General features: G+C 35.0%; 1 pseudogene; it reads right to left on the bottom strand.

Annotated features, from left to right (window-relative positions):
* The window catches only part of LOC148506209 (uncharacterized), a 167,200-nt pseudogene that overhangs the window by 113,122 nt on the left and 40,918 nt on the right, over positions 1-13,160 (bottom strand).

Raw genomic sequence — 13,160 nt, 5'->3', positions numbered from 1 at the left:
AACAGGGGCAGTTGCCCCTGGTACCTCACACACAAAGAGCACTCACATAGGTTCAGTCTGCCGAGAGCAGGTGCCCAGTGGTACCTGTTCCTCGATGGTCATGGGGCTGCTGTGCATAGGGCATACAGAGTGCCAGCAGCTTGCCCAGCACCTATCTGTCCCTGATTGACTGTTTATTCCCTCCTCACTTGCTGCACTCCACTGGTAGTGATGACACCATGATACTGACACTTGGGGATGACATGTTTTTATGTCTCATCCCCCAAGAATATGACAAGGAACAGGTCAGCAGTATGCTGGAGCATAGCTTCCTGACAAGGAATGTGAGGAGGACTGTGCCAAAACCAGCCCACCCAATAAGCAGAGGTCAGTGAATACAACTATAAAGATTAGGATAGATAAATCATTAAATGTATTATATAAGGGGTGGGGGTGAGGGAAGGGCAAAATAATTTAATATATTAATATTGGGGGCATTGTTTGCCTAGTGCTGTAAGGGGCAATTTGAGGCATAATATTATTACTGAGGGAATTGTGTGGCATATTGGGGAAAACTGTGGGAATAATATTGATACTAAAGGCTTTGAGTGGCACAATGGGGGGTTCTGTGGGGCCTAATATTAATATTGGCAGAATTGTGTGGCATACTGGGGGCATTTTGTGGCATAATATTAATGCTTATGAGAATTGTGTTGCATAATGTGGACACTCTGATATATTGGGAGGCACTGTGTAACATACTGGGCACACTATGTGGCATAATGTTTATACTGGGGACACACTGACATAATGTGATAATGGTGGTACTGTGTAGCATTATTTACTTTATTAGTAGGGGCCTCCACAAATCACAGCTCTTTTTAGGATGTTATCAATTTACTAGTAAAACTCCTGATGATATGGGTTATCCAGCCCATTTTGCCAATGAAAGATACTGCCAATGTGTCTATTTATCCTTCATCTTTTGACATTTGTCTCTAACTAACATCACATTATCCATTCTGTGTGTGGATACATTACAATATATCATTATTATAACAATACTGCTGAAAAAAGAAAATAAACTATTTAATTTTACTTTCATGTGGGCTTCCAGGTTATTTTAAATATCCATAATAATTGCAAAAATGTTGTTACAAATTTGCTGATTTTCTTACATTCCAAAAAACATAAAATAAATTATGAAAGAGGGAAGCCTGGGCTCTACTACATTTCTGACCTAATCCTTACCTTATCCCTCCTGGATGAAGTATTTTCTATAAGGTATACAAACTATTTATAGTTTTCAGATGAGTTTAATCTCAATGAGTGCAAGGATTTTATTGTCTTCACAAAGTCCTGCCATATTACATCTGTACCAACAACAGAATGCCTATTTTTCTCCATAATTCACATGTTTTTTGCCAAATGGTACAACTGCTTTCTTGAAGAAGAACCAGATATAAACAGTTCAATACCTGGGAACAAACATAAATTGGGCCAGCACCATCTGTACTAAGGGGTTTGGGGTGCCTCCCTAGGAACCCAAGCAATCTAATAACAAGTGTCTTTGAGTTAGAAAACATGCTGCACCTTCAGCCTTGGTCTATTACATTATATTACAATATTCTAATTGTAAGAGTAAGAACTATAAAAAAGAGCAAATGTATTTTGTCACAAGTGCATGAGTTTAATATTTTGATCAAGTTCATCATACTCGAGACTGCCGCCTTTCCTTCCCTCTGGTAACCACATCTCACTCCAGAATTCAAGATTTCTCCCGAGCAGCTCTTCACCCTTGGAACGATCTCTCTTGTTCCATCAGACTATCCCCCAGCCTGCATTGCTCCAAGCGAGCACTGAAAACCCTCCTGCTCATAAAAGCATATCTGTCCTCCACTTAACCATGTCACCATACAGCCTACAGCTCAGCTCCCCTTACACTGGCTCACTCCTTATGTATTCTGTTTAATTCTCCCATCCCTTTAGACTGTAAGCTCCATGAGCAGGACCTTCCTTCCTCCCTCCTCTTCTCATCACCTACTTCTATTGCACACCTGCTACACATCCTCCTTGGGCTCTCCTGTCATCTGTTTTTATTTTTTCAGGTGATCTAGACCTAACATTTGTGCCTACACTGACAGCTACAGGTTTTAGCTGATGCTGTACTTTTCATTTGCACACATTCCATCAGTGACTATCGAAATTTGTATGCTATTTGAAGTGTTTTGTTTTACTCAGTATTGTCTTATAGTTTTGCTCTCTGTACGGCACTATAGAACACTTGTGGTGTCCTATAAATAAAATGTAATAATAATAATAGGTCATGAAAATACCAGAATCTAATAGGACTTTCCTTCCAATGTAATAGTACACACTTGATGCATTTCTCTTGTTTAGAAAAAGCACCAAAGTTTGATCTACTCAAAAGGGGCATATACCTTTCCCAGTCACAATCCTTTGATATATGGATAAATTTAAAACCATAAGAGAGCACCAAGAGACAATATTTTCTTATATGAAAGTTATGCTTAGGACTTGATAGCATTATGGGCCTAAAAAGAATCGGTGGGTCTCCAAACCCCATTAGAAATAGAAACACTTATAAAAAGAGCCCAGATATTCTGTTGTCTTGCTTAAAACAGATTATGCTTTATTGTGCTCATCAGTCAGAGACAGAACAACAAAATCCAACTTCTGGTCTGCTGGGATGTTCTCATGTTCATTAGCCTTCTCAAGTACAGCAAAGAATAGCTCATACATCTTTTACAGTTAGGTCTGCACCATTTTGCACACTCATGTAGTATCCCCAAAGTTGCTTGATTATCAACAGCACAGTCTTTATAAAACCTGAAATATTTGGGGTTCAATAAACCATCTACTAATAAAGCAAGTTACTTAGTTATAACCTACTCATTTCAAAACCAAGTGAAGAACAGATTTTACTCATTTCAGTTGGATGAGCCATAAACATAAAATGTCCATCTGGTTATTGCGAGTTCAACAAAATAAATCTTTATTCAAAATTTCAAATGAGTATCTGCAGTTTTATCATCCAAATATCAAAAACAATACATAATATTTGCTTCCCAAAGAACAATAATAACCAATATTTATAGAATCGATTTAAGAAACAGTATCAAGAATAGAAATCTCTAAAAATATTTTTCTGAACATTAAATATAAAACAAAACTAAAGCATAAAATCAAATAAGTATAAGTATTTTACTTCAAAAGATGAAATACTTAGACTTATTTTATGTTTGTATGGTTTATTTTTTAAGTTTTAAATTGTTTATTAGAATAAATATTTTTTGAAATAATAAAAGTACACAGACAATAAATTCAGCTTGTAAACTATGCATAATAGATTAATAGGTAATACATAAGTTACATTCATTTTTCAAACTTACATATTTTTATTTAAAGTTGGTTCTACTTTGGCCTATGTAATTGAATTATCTTTCAAGTAATAACTGTGTACTTTATATTCTTATGCCTCCTCTATCTAACCCCACTTCTCCCATAAGGTAGTTGCTACAGTAAAGGAAAAAAAATTCCTATATATAAACAATATACAGAGCCTCTTGAACAGTATTTTCAGAAGTGGCTTGTTATAAATATTATTTTTCTATTAACATTTATTTTTATAGCAGCAATAATATGGGAACAAAACACTGATAAAACGAGACTGGGTACAAATACATATACAAAGTGGTATAAGGAACCTGCTCACAAATTTACAATCTATAGCTTGCTATGCTTTTAAGAAAAAAAAATGAATCTTCAAAGTTTCTAGAATAAAAAAATATCCAGACCAAGGTCAATAGTTAAATTTCTTGTGGATCCTTTGTAACTGTCTTGAACTGGTGTCTTCTCTACTGTCACTATCCCTCTATCACAGGTCAGTATTCATGCATACACTGGATAGATGCTCAACAAATGGAGGTGTCCTAATCTGCCAGGACTGCAAGAAAATAGGAAACATTATATGAAACCTGATATACAGTTGTCAGCAACAGCTACAGAGGTACATTTATGTCTTCAGTTCTATACATCATGTTTCACTACATTTATAATCTATGTAGACCAAAACCCCAATCCATATAAAGAAAACTCCAATATATTTATTTTTATGTACTACAGTATTTATTTATTGGAAAATTACACTTATCAGTAGACCTACTTCATAGAGGTAGGAAGGCCCTACTTGCAAGTTTACAATCTATAGGGAGATACGCATTGATACACAAGGATAGGTGGTATATATTGCATTTTGGTCCAGCCAGAATGCAGAGTTTCTTGGTGGGCTGTATAATCTGGTCACACAGGAATGTTGGTGAAAGATAAGAAGGATGTGAAAGAAAGACAATTTGTGAGGTTATGTGTGTACTCTGAAAGGAGATGTAATTAGATATGGTAGCTATGAAGGTTATGTGGGCAGTTCTGAGATCTTACATTGTGTGAATTTATTTATTAAGTTATTAATATAGCACACAGATATTTCACAGGGCTTTACAGAGAATATTTTGTTGTTCACATCAGGCCCTACCCCCGTGAAGCTTACAATCTATGTTCCCTACCACATACACACACACATACATTTGAGATAATTTTTGGTTGGAAGCCAATTGACCTACCAGTATGTTTTTAGTTTGGTAGGAAACCCATACAAACATGGGGAGAACATACAAGCTCCACACACTGAACCTTGGCAGGAATTGAACCCAGGACCTCAGTGCTATGAGGCTGTGAAGCAAATCATTGTGCATTAGGTATAACCTTCAGAAAATTAAATGTTCTGAAGGTCTTACTACCAAGTAGCAAATGTCAAAAACAAGCATTCGGTCTAACCAATTAAAATAATTGTGAAAAGCCACCTCTCCTAACCCCCTTTGCTACCTCAAATCCCTATTTGTCCTCTTCTGTGAACATTTGGACAAAATAACATACTTGAATGCACTCCCTAACCTTAGAGCAAACTTCATGTAGAATGATGATGTTCATACAATGCTACTCACTGTGACAACCACTTACTTTTGCTGACTACTATGCTGGTCCTTAAAATAGTGCATGAAGTCCCGATATACCTGTAACTTACAGTGGTGATCCTGTGCCTCAGAATTCTGCCATTGCTACAGTGCGAATGATAATCAAAATTACAAATAGACACATGCTCACCTGCACTAGAATGACCAGGCAACTATTTAGCTGAAGGATGGACAGAGTAAATTACTTGAGGATCTAGTAAACCTGAACCACCTTCAGTTGAATCAGGACCACCTGCAACAGACATATCGTCATCCATCACAACCTGAACACGTGGCACCGAGAAATATGCAGTGAGAAGAAATAAGAGAAAAATTATGCCCTACGATGGTGTTGATGTGCAGCAGAAGCAGCCCTGGACTATGCCTGGCTAGAGACATAGTAGTTAAAACTGGATGGCATAGGCCGATAGAATGTTGAAGGCATTAGAAGCCATGCATGTAGGGCGAAATAGTGGTAGAAGCCACACTGATGGGGATGATGGGAAGGAGGCACAAGGCACAGTAAAAGAAGGTAAATGACTGAAGAGTAGGGGGCTTGACTATACAAACAAAAGGAAATACAGGAGGTAGACTGGGTGTGTAGGACAATAACCTTCCAGTGGACTAGCACATGTGCATTCCCCAGAACACCCACATGGAAGGAGAATTGAGAGCAGAGCTAAGGAACAGGGCAGAGGCTGCATCCTACTGCACAAGCCTAGGGTATGGGGAGTAGTGCTAGACAAAAGCTGGGATGGGGCTCATCAAGAGGGGAAGTGGGGGAGCCCACCACTTGCAGTCAATTCCTAATGGATAAATTGACCCTCTAGCATTGAAATGGTATATAACTCAAATGGTTTAAATCAAAGCTGCCGTGTATTCACCTTCATTTGCAACAACCAAATAGATCTAAAATACAGAACTGTGCTGCTAAAGGAATCCTCATCAAAAATTTCAACTAATGCAATATGTTGCTCCTGATTATAATCATCAAAAAAGATCTGCCAATAATAATGAAGAAATGTTTATAGCCATGTAACAATTAATGGTAACTTATGCTGATTGGATTGATTTTTTATAGAAGAATTTCTCATAATTACTGTACATGAGTGCAATTTACTGTGTGCAGTATGTTGCAGAGCCCATAGTGTGTGTCTCACTGTCATTTGGTAGAGTAATACCTGCTGAATTTGGTGCTATGAGAAATATAAATGACCCAGACCAAGTTCCATAGTTATTGGCTGTGATTCCATTTCTTTTGGATCCACTATAACTGGTCTGGCCCTGAATCTTCCTCACTGTCACTTGTCCCACATCATTGGTTATTAGTCCAGCATGGATCGCTGCTCTGCAAATGGAAGAATCCTAAAGACACCAATACACTCATATATCATTTTCATTTTATTCTGCATTTTATTTGCAGCTGGTAAAAAAATTTTCTCTTTAAAAAGCAAAGTACAGATTTCTCTTACATCGGTGTAGACATCAGTTCCCCAAATAGATTTTCCATTCTCAAGGCACCCAGAGGGACATTGGACACTAAGGAATGCAAATATCAATGTAGTTTATGAATTTCCAGAAGGTAACATTCATAACATAAATACTTTCCAAATTGTTTATCTACTTTATTTCAATTTGATAAAACATGATTGCAGTAAAGACTTACTCGGCAACAGATTCTTCTATGTCTCTTGCAGTTGTTGAACAAGAAGCTTGTACTATAAGAGGAAAACATAACATCAGTCCTCTTATAGAGATGTCAGCAGCAGTTACAAAGGTAGATATTCAGCATCATTTCTAGATATGGTGAAACATTCACTATAGTCATGGGCCATACATTGGAATTGTTGAGGCTGCTCCAGCCATTGTTCTTCTTAGAGCTCCACTGTTTTCCTACAGTCAATAACAGAGGCTAAGGATGATTTTTGAGCAGGAAGACCAAAGAGAAGCAGCAATCTCTGTGATATCATGTAGTTTGTGGCTTCTGGTTGGTTCTTTTAACACCATTTAAATATGGTGGACAGAACACCTCCAACAGCTACCTATGAGTGCTAGTCACATTATTCAATTGTACACCATATAGTAATATAATGAAGTGTCATATATGCTATAGAATATAATCTCTTAAAAGCGTTATTAATTTATCTGAAAATCAAATTTTCTATGTAAAAAAAATAAATACAATTAAATATAAACATGTTGTTTTCCCCTTAAAGACGCCAATTTGTAAATTTTTAACTACAGTAGTCGAATTGAAAATTTAATTGAAGTAGCAAATTTATTTCATATAGCCACAGAGCTAATGTATTAGCTTTTAGCTACAATTATCAAAATATAACCAGCACGTTAGAAGCAGATAAATAGTACTGCTATCAGTCATCATGATCACTACATACAGTATCTTTGAATTAACAAGAAAATATACACCACCCATAGGAGCATCTTTATATGGATCTTTGTCTAATCTTGTTGCCACTATCTCATGATGTCCTTCTTATTCTTCCTTGCTACAAGCCCTTCCCTGTCTCCCATTTCTTGTTGTTAGAAATCTAAAATAAACTTTACTCTATACACATTTTTGGTGAACTGGTGAAGTACAGTATGTAAATGTGTATGTCTTTAAATGAGCCCCTGTACATTTTAAATTATATACTGTAACTTTAGCTTTGGTTCCTTTATTGTTAAAATTATTCACCTCCATAATTATACATTTAGTGATTTTTTTTCTAATTTATAAATAACATTGTAGATGTAGATAAAGTAAAGGTTAGATATAGGAATCCTTGGAAATATATTACATTCTGTACTTTATTTTACTTGAATATAAACAATATAGATTTATAATGTAAGCATTTTATGTAGTGTTAATGCCAGCTCCTGTTTAGATATTTAATTAGAGTACTGCTGCCATAAACTGTCTAAAGTTATTGAATTATCATGATCTATTTGAATGATTGAGAAAGTATCTAAAAAGCGCACGGTTAAGACTTCATCATGTTGCGCTTCTAATTAATTTGTGAAAATGTTATCTTGGAAGTGAATGACTTTTCTAAATTGAGAGTAGATTGTAACTGAGATTCGTGCAGACACATACTCTATTTTTCCAATGCTACCCTTTTTCATCAAAGCTAAATAAAATATGATTTATTTTTGATACATTCTTTGTATTCTCTTTGTGAGCTTCTGATAGCCAGTTAGTGGGAAGGGGTGAATGATTTTTCCATTTACCCAGGACCTAACAGTAATCTAAAATATAACAAACTAAAAGTTGATATTGGCAATTGCAAGAACATCTTTCAAAGTAATGATTACTATACTGTCAGTCTCTGAATTGTAGAACAATGGTTGGTAGTCTATGGCTCTCCAGGTGATTTTGATCTGCAAGTACCAATGTACCCTGCAGGCAGCTTTTTGGGATGTGTCATGCTCATTCCAGTTGATTTGAGAATGTCAACACTATTTGTATTGGAGACCTGTATATTATCCCAGCTGAGTGTCCTCTGATGCGGTTCAGCCTATATACCTTAAAGATTCATTTTTATATAAGCAAAGTAGAGAATGGTGGCTACAGTTAGGGGTGGACATGGGGAGTGGAAACTGCTTCAGGTGCTGCACAAGATAATTTTATCTGGATTAGTGATTGTGGACATTTTCTAAAATATAGTGAATGTGACACAGGAGTCTAAATTAAATATTATCATGTGCCTCCATATATTGCAAAAGTATAAAAACTGAATGTGCATTTTCAATACTATGTACACTAAATAATAGTTTTTTTACTGTATATGATTCTTACCACAGAGCACATGCTAAATGTTCAATTTATGAATCTCAAAACAGACAACTAGGTATATTTTCAATATATATTCAACTACTTTCTAATGAACTAATGTAGTTGTAATTTATGTAAAAAAAAGTTTGAAGCATAATATAAAGCAATCAGTGTAGTAACAGCAAGAGGCCACAAAAATGACTAATTAACACCTAGGCATTCATTTCTCAAATTTACATCAGTGTTACATACTGTGTGCAGTGTGTTATAGAAACCCTAGTTTGCCTCTCACAATCACTTGGTAGAGAAATACCTGGTGGTACTTGGGTAGCTTTTCCAGTAGGTTTATGAGTCATTGAATTTGATGCTATGAGAAATATATATGATCCAGGCCAATCTCCATAGTTATTGCTTGTGATTCCATTTCTTGTGGATCCGCTATAAATGGTCTGGCCTTGAATCTTCTTCACTGTCACTTGTCCCCCATGATTGGTTAGTAGTCCAGCATGGATAGCTGCTCGGCAAATGGAAGAATCCTAAAGACACCAATAGACAATATCAGTTACATTTGACTCTGCTTTTTGTTTGCAGCGGCTAAAATTTTTTACTCTATAAAAACTAAAAGCAAAGTACAGATTTATCTTACATCTGTGTAGACATCAGTTCCCCAAATAGATTTTATGTTCTCAAGGCACCCAGAGGGACATAGGACACTAAGGGATGCAAAAGTCAATATAGATTTTTAATTTCTTTGAAGTGACATTCATAACATAGATACATTCCAAAATTCTTTATTTATATAATTTATTTTCATTTGAGAAAACATGTGATTTTAACCAGGACTTACTCTGTAATGGATTCCTCTATGTCTCTTGCAGTTGTTGAACAAGATGCTTGTACTGAAAGAGAAAACATTACATGAGACCTGGAATAGAGATGTCAGCAGCAGTGACACAGAGGTAGATATAAAGCAACAATTCTAGACAAGGTGAAACATTCACTTTAGCCAAGGGCCATTCACATGAACCCTTGGGGCTGTGTCAAGCCTTTGTTCTTCTCATGGCTCCATAATTTGTACCACAACTAATAACAGAAGCTGAGGATAATATGTGAGCAATAAGACCATTGAGAAGCTATAAAACCTGTGATATCATTGAGTTTGTGGATTCTGGTTGGTCCTTCAATTCATGCTATTTAAAAGTAGTGACCAGAAACAACTCCAACAGCATCTGGGAGTGCTAAAGTCACATTACTAAATTGTGCAACATACAGTAATTTATTAAAGTGTGATATATGCTACAAAGAATAGTGACTGGACAGCGCTATTAATTAGTTTGAAAATAACCATTTTCATGTAATAAAAAATAAATATAATTAAATATAAACATATTTTAATATTATTTTTTTTCAAAATTAGAGAATAAGTGACTATTTCCTCATTCATAAAAATTATTTTAAATGTAGATTAAATTAAGGTTATATATTGAAACCCTTGGAAAAAATGAAATTCTGTTCTTTATTGTGCTTGAATATAAACAATATAGATTTATAATTTAAGTATTTTATGTAGTGTTAATGCCACATTGTGTTCATATTTTCTAATTAGAGTCTGCTGCAATCAACTGCCTAAAGGTATTTAATCATAATGATCTATTTTTAAGATTGGAAAGTATCTAAAAATTGTATGGTTGAGACTTCAATATGTGAAGTAATATGTGAATTTTATCTTAGAAGTGAATTGCTTTCTAATTTGAGGATACATGGTAACTGGGATGTGTGCACAGATACAGACTCTATTGTTAGGATGCTATCCTTATTCATCAAAGCTAAGTAAAATATAATGTATTTTTTGATACATACTTTGTATTCTATTTGTGAGCTTCTGATAGCCTTTTAGAGGGGAAGGGTGAATGATTTTTCCATTTGTCCAGGACCTAACAGTAATCTAAATAATGCCAAACTAAAAGTTGATATTGGCAATTGCAAAAACATATTTCATAGTAATGAGCACTATACTATCAGTCTCTGAATTGTAGGACAATGGGTGGTAGTCTATGGTTCTCCAGCTGATGTTGATCTGCAAGTACCAATGTACCCTGTAGGCAGCTTTTTGTGATGTGTAATGTTCATTCATGTTGATTTGAGAATGTCAACACTATTTATCTTGGAGACCTGTGAATTATCCAAGTTGAGTGTCATTTGAGGCTGTATAGCCCCTTATACATTCAAGTTTTATTTTTAAATAAGAAAAATAGAGAATGGAGGGTACAGTTGGAGTTGGATATAGGGAGTGGTAACTGCTTCAGTTGCTGGCATAGTGATTGCTGCTACTTTCTGATATATAAAGAATGTGCAACAGGAGTCTACATTAAATAATACCATGTGACCCATTTTCCATACTATGTATATAAATAATCTATTTTACTGTATATTATTCTTACCATAGTGCACATGCTAAATATACACTTTTAAACTTCAATAAGTATAATTGTTTGCAGATAATCATCTAGTAAGGTATATTTTCAATATATATTCAGATACTTTCTAGAGACCCAATGCAGTGGTAATGTACATAAAAAAACAAAATTTGAATCATAACATAAAGTAATTAGTGTAGTAACAGCAAATGGCCATAAAAACTTCTAATTAACAACTCGGTAAAATACAGCAATGCTTTCATTTCCCAACATTACATCAGTGCTATATACTGTGAGCAGAATGTTGCAGAGCCCATAGTATGTCTCTCACTATTACTTGGTAGAGGAATACCATGCTGTGAGAAATATAAATGACCCAGACCAAGTTCCGTAGTTACTGGTTGTTATTCCATTCCTGGTGGATCCACTATAACTAGTCTGGCCCTCAGTCTTCCTCACTGTTACTTGTCCCCCATCATTGGTTAGTAGTCCAGCATGGATAGCTGCTCGGCAAATGGAAGAATCCTAAAAATAACAATAGACACAATATCAAATACAAATTAATCTGCATTTACCTTTTGGTTGCAGCTGCTAAAAATTGTTGTTCTATAAAAAGTTAAGTTCTGATTTCTCTTACATCTGTGTAGATATCCGTTCCCCAGATAGAGTTTCCAGTGTCAAGGCACCCAGAGGGACATAGGACACTAAGAGATGCAAAAAAGAATATAATTGTTGAATTTCCAGAAATTATCATTCAAAACATATACACATTCCCAAATTATTTAGATTATTTATTGCCATTTGATAAAACTTGTGATTGTAGCTAGAACTTACTGTGCAACAGATTCTTCTATGTCTTTTGCGGTCATTGAACAAGATGCTTGTACTAGAAAAGGGAAAACATTACATGAGACCTGATATAGAGATGTCAGCAGCAGTTACAGAAATGTAGATAGAAAAAGCACCATTTCTACAAATAGTGAAACATTCATTATACCCAAGGGCCATTCACAGGAGCCCTTCGGGTTGCACCATACCATTGTTTTTCTCATGGCTCCGTGGTTTGTCCCACAGCCAATAACAGAGGCTGAGGATGATGTGTGAGCAGGAAGTACAATGAGAAGCCACAATTCCTCTGATATCATGGAGTTTGTGGATTTGGTTGGTCCTCAAATTCACACCATGTAAATATGGTGAGCAGAAACACTTCCAATAGCTACCTCGGAGTGCATCACTTTACTACATTTTTACAACATCTAGTAATATAATGAAGTGACATATATGCTTTAGAGAATAGTGTCTTGACAGTCTTATTGTTAATGTAAAAGTCACATTTTCCATGTAACAAAAAAATAAATAAAATTATATATAAACATTTGTTGTTTTCCCCTTAAAAATCCAATGGGTATCTTTTTCCTGCAGCAGTTAAATGGTAATTTTATTTAAGTAGCAAAGTTATTTAATATAGCCACAATGCTAATGTACAAGCCACTGTCATCTAGAAAGAGGGGAGCTAAATTAATCTATACACAAAAACCATACCCATTTTTTATGCACTGATGCAGTATGTAAATATATATCTTATTCAAAAAAATACACCTATCCTTCTTTAAATGATCCCCTGTATGCAAAAATTAAGGTATTGTAACTTTACATCTGATTCCATGTATTGTAAAAATTACAGTATGTAACTCCAAAGTTAGATAATAAGTGAATATTTTTCCTATTCCTAAATAAGGCTATAGATTAAATAAAAGTAATATATAGGGAGCTTTGGAAATTAATAAATCACATTATGTTCTTTATTTTGCTAGAATATAAATAATATAGTTCTTACATGTAATAATTATATGTAGTGAAAATGCCACATCCTGTTCATATTTTATAATTAGAGTACTGCTTCCATCTACTGTCTTTAAGGTATTACATTATAATGATCTCTTTTTGGCATTAAAAAAAAAT

This window comes from Taudactylus pleione, unplaced genomic scaffold, assembly GCF_031769625.1.
Source record: "Taudactylus pleione unplaced genomic scaffold, aTauple2 ptg000421l, whole genome shotgun sequence".
NCBI classification, from domain to species: domain Eukaryota; kingdom Metazoa; phylum Chordata; class Amphibia; order Anura; family Myobatrachidae; genus Taudactylus; species Taudactylus pleione.
This window is presented reverse-complemented; position numbering and strand designations above follow the sequence as displayed.